This window comes from Octopus bimaculoides, chromosome 3 (genome assembly GCF_001194135.2).
Source record: "Octopus bimaculoides isolate UCB-OBI-ISO-001 chromosome 3, ASM119413v2, whole genome shotgun sequence".
NCBI classification, from domain to species: Eukaryota; Metazoa; Mollusca; class Cephalopoda; order Octopoda; family Octopodidae; genus Octopus; species Octopus bimaculoides.
The window spans coordinates 130,449,091-130,454,336 of record NC_068983.1 but is presented as its reverse complement, the minus strand read 5'-3'; positions in this window follow the sequence as shown (position 1 = coordinate 130,454,336).

The following is a 5,246-nucleotide window of genomic DNA, read 5'->3' as shown; positions in this document are numbered from 1 at the left end:
TATATATATGTGTGGGTAATTATTTAAATTCATAAACGAAATTCATTCGAATAATTTAAAAGTGTGCATAAGAACATATAAACTCTCGTGCTGTAGCTTGCGGGTAATTTCATACGAAATCTTATACGTTTAACTTTACTCTTGCTTTGAACATCAAAACATAAATATGTATAGATTTGACTCAGCGGTTTAAACATAATTTCCATTTTTTTCTATAGATTCTATTCCGTGTTCAATTCAATCTACCATTTATCTTCCTTTGATTTCCCGCCTTCACTTTATTATTTCCCTTGGCTACTGGTATCGTATTATGATATTGAATAACTGTTTCCTTTTTATGTCTTGCATTTTTATGCCTACTGAATTATTATATCTACTAGTAATCTATCAGTCTACCTATTTTTCTATATACACATGCCTATATATATATATATATATATATAGTGTGAGAGAGAGAGAGAAATCTAGAGTTTGATAGATATATAGATAGATAGATATATAGACAGAGGCATACATACACATATACATGCATACACATATGGGTACACATGTGCTTTAGAATCAGATATTTTTACAGTCTGTAAAAATAATTGAAACAAGGGACTGCTACATTTTCCAGCACTAGTATCGCTGACGTTAGACATGTACATATTTTTGGCTTGATGATCGTTATAGGCTTACTAGTTTATAGGAGAAAATTGTTAGCACTATTGTTTCTCACATGCGCTGTTTGAAACCTTATATCGTATTATAAGAATTTCTGTATTAACACAATCATGTACCATTGTTTTACTGCATAAACTATGTGATAAATTAAGGAAAGAGAAATGGCAGAATCATAAAACCTCTTGTTTCATTCCCCGAAAGAATAAAAATGGTTTTGTTGCGATGAACATTGTAGATGATATAGGCTGATCAAGAATTATAATACAAAGAAAATATATCTGTACACACACACACACACACACACACGCACGCACGCACACACGCACACACAAACAAACGCAGACACACACACACACACACATACACACACACACACACACACACGCACACACACACACAGAGTTGTGTATATATGTATGATTGTATGTATATGACACCGAGTAAACGAGTTTCTGCTTGCAAAATATGTATTGAGAATTCGCTTAGTTTCTGTAATTTAATATCTTTTGAGAAATGAAATCCGACAACATTTGGGATATAAACATCGAAACACCTTCTCAAATGACGTATGTGTATGTGTCTCTCTTTCTTTCTCACACATTCACACTTTCTCTAACACTGTCTTTCTTTATCTCTCTCCCTCACGATTTCTTTCTCTTGTTTTCTCTCTCAGTAGTATAAACACATCCCTACAACATAGCCGATGTCTCCACGGCATATGGACTTCAAGGTAATGCCTTTCCGTGTTTCTGTCTTAACCGTTATCCATCTGCCTCTATCAATCCCTCGGACTTTCTCTCTCCCCCGTAAATCATCAAATACACCTGTTTTATTACATATAGCAGCGCAATATAAGTCACAAATTCTTGGGTTGAAGGCAAGCATGAGGACACAAACACACAAACATACACGCATTTAATTACATACATGCATATACCAACGCGTATACATACATACATACATAAATATTTATATTATCTGTTACTTATATCAGCTATAACTACCTTGAAGTAATTATTTTAAACTTGGGTATACACCTGGTAGTATGCGTTTAAAACACGTTCACTGTCTCCTACCTGATGTCATTAGCAGTAAGGACATTAGTGCCACTGTATTTGTCAGAAATTCCTTCGTGACCCACGAGTATATAACAAATGAAGGAAATCGAAAATGGAAATCACAAAAATTGTTTTTTAATCACGCCGATTGATTCGACTTACAGTACTCATTGACGAGCATCACGATAACCAATTTTGTTGACAGTGATAAATATCTACTGTTGCTCACCCTCTTTACAGTGCACCTTGCTTCTTGTAACCCTCCGTTGTTCTCCTGGCTGAAGGACTCTGATGCAGGTAGTCGTTTAGATGTTGAAGAAGGCTGTAACAAGTGTCCAAGACACCTACAATTTGGATGACATTTCATGGGGATTCCAGGAATTGGCTGGAACACTTTAACAAGTGTATTGAAATAATAAGATCTTATTTTCAAAGGGGGCAGAAATTTTACTTATATGAAATTGATAAATGTCTCTCTTGACAAGTCTTAAAACTTCTGAAATGTACCATGTATATATGAGCGAAGGGATAGACTGCTTTGGTAATGTTGGTTGTGTTAGAGTCTATTAAATCCAGTTTGAGATGCAGTTTCTGATGCCCATTTTACTAGCAATAGATGAGACACATATTCGACAACCATATTTCATTGAAGGCATTGATGTTATTTAGCCTAAATTTGACACTGATTGAGGGTACACAATGGCAAAAGCCATTCCAGTCATGATGATCCAGTTTGCTATATCTAAACATAGAATAAATTACCCATAGCAAAATAATTTGGTGTCAATTTTGTAAAACACGGCGATTTAGTTGTTATTTTCATAATATAAAATGACTAAGAGCTGCATCCTTATTGTATTGTATCGACGTCCTTGTTGGTCCATAAGTATCTTTTATTCCTCTATGATTCCTATAATTCTAGGTTCCTATGGTTCATTCATTGTAATACGTAAAACAATCTAACTATCCTACGAGGGAAAGACAGTTTTCTTCAAGGTAGAATATAAACATTGGTTTTGCATGTTTCGACATTGAATACAAAATTAAATAATAAAACAGTTTTCTTCTCCGTCTCTTTAATCGTATAGTATAATTTCTTACTTGTGCTTAGTTGTTATGTATTCAGTGTTAGCATATTTTGTAGTAAGGTGTTACAGCCAAAATATATAATCGCTAAATTGTTAGTATTAATCATCTTCAGAGTTAAATGGCACAAATTCATACATTTAATAGTAAATTAATTGGCGTCATTGTATTTAAAAGTTAAGTATGTAGTGTTAACATTGACTTCAGTTACAACTGACACAACTGCTAATGGCTAGTTTCAGTATATGTAATAATTAATAGAGTAGTAAAGGTTATCCTCAGCGATCGTTAAGCATTTATGCTTTTAACACAGTTTACAGTAAAGATAGTCGTAGAGTAGTTAATAGATCAATCAATGTCGCTGATATTTGCAGATGGCATGTTTCATCAGAAAAAACTCTAGAATGCATCGTGAGTCTGCAACCCAAAACTGCAAGGTAGGAATGAGGATTAGCGTTGCAGGAACCGAAACACTGCTTCTCTGCAAAAAAGCTTTCACTCTGCATATAACCGGAACATCACTGAGACTAGTGAAGAAGTTTAAGTATCTCAAGGGTGTATTCACACTCTATGCAAAAAAGGATGCTGAAGTGGGTGCTACAATTCGAGATGCGTCTACGGAAATACTCCAGCTCCAGAATTCGATAATTAGAAGATGAGATGTTAATAAAAACGTCAAACTCACTATTTACATTTCGGTTTCCGTGCCTTTTCCCAAATATGGTCATGAATATTGGGTAATGAATGAAATAGTACGTATATATATGTGGCTGAAGTGGGGTTCTTCAGTGGTATCTATGCAGCAACGTTACTCGACAGGATCGGAGAAGAGGGATGTATCAATATGTCAAGTAACTATTTCTGTACCTCGAGAGGTCACAGTACCACTATAAAAGGTACGTGATTAAAATGCCGGAAGGGATCGTAATATAGATTCTTCAAACCGAGTTGCCCGGCTGAGGACCCAGGAATGGAACAACAACGATGTAATTCGATAGTGTCCTTAATCTCAGCTGGTGAAGGTGGCAAATCCAAACGGAATATCTAATGGTGGTTGCTTTCTTCTGATAGAATCTTATCAATTAATCTCATACCAAAAACTCATAAGAATATAAAGGCACAGACCATGTCTAGCTATCAGAATGATAATTAATTTCATGTTATTGAATAGTTCAATTCTTGCTTGAAAATTCAATTAATTTATTTTCATATTCTGTAAGTAATTAACGTTAATATGTTCATTTATAAATTGTTTGTTACTTAGTTAATATTGAATAACTTTTCATATTTGATACTTAAGTAAGTTTAAACACGTCCAGTTATTAACGTATATGAGATAGTTTAATATAGCTAGTTTAGTGTTAATATATTATTTTGTCAATAATTTGCTAAAATATAAAACCATCTACTTAACTTTAGCATAGTTGGTAGCAAATTAGAAAGCGCATTCATAATAGTAAATGAGTTAATATTAACACATCAGATAATTAACTGACAGTTAACTTTTTGTTTTAACATTTAGTGATACGAAGTTTAGTATATGCATGTTAAAGATGCACCGTTTATCAAAATGTCAGTGACGAACGTTTCATTCTTCGTATCTATTTCGGTCCTAGTAGGGAACCACACATATACGTACACCAAATATTTTGGCTTCACATACAATATATCCGGCATGAATTCAATTTCTGATAATGTTATATTTTCCCCTTGAGTCCATCATTCATTAATTGAAAAACATCTATGTACACTTAAATCATTCTGCTCCAATTCACATACATTTACGAAACATGCATAATGTCTTGTTTAAATCACAGACACATTGCGTCCACCTCTACTTCATAAGTGGCACGCATAGGCACAGTACGTTTCATTAGAAAATTGTATATGTATATACATTACCCATTCAAAGAATAATATTTCACAAATTCTCATACCTTAGCTCTATTGGTTCTAACGCCTCTTCTGATAAACCCACTCTACCAAGAACCCTCGAATTTTACCTGTATACCCGTTCCCAATACAAACATATTTTATATAACTGATGAGTACATTATGTGGTATTTTTCGAGATATATATTTAATTTTGCTGTGCAATAAGGCACGACAAATATTATTGTTTCTTAAACATTCGGTGTATATATTCTTAAACTAATAACAATATAGCAAAATGTGTATGCATATATTACGCATACACACTATTACAAACGTTAGCTATATAATACTGAGTGGCTTCAGTTCTAATGTATTATCTTATTTCTAACCAAATTTTAAGTCAGTATTCATAAAAGGAAATCCTACTCTCATCTCCGTGCAGAACAAATCATGTAAATGTGTGTGTGCGCGCACACACACACACAGACGCGCGCGCGTGTATATACATATGTATACATATATATGTACACACACACACACACATATATGTATATATATATA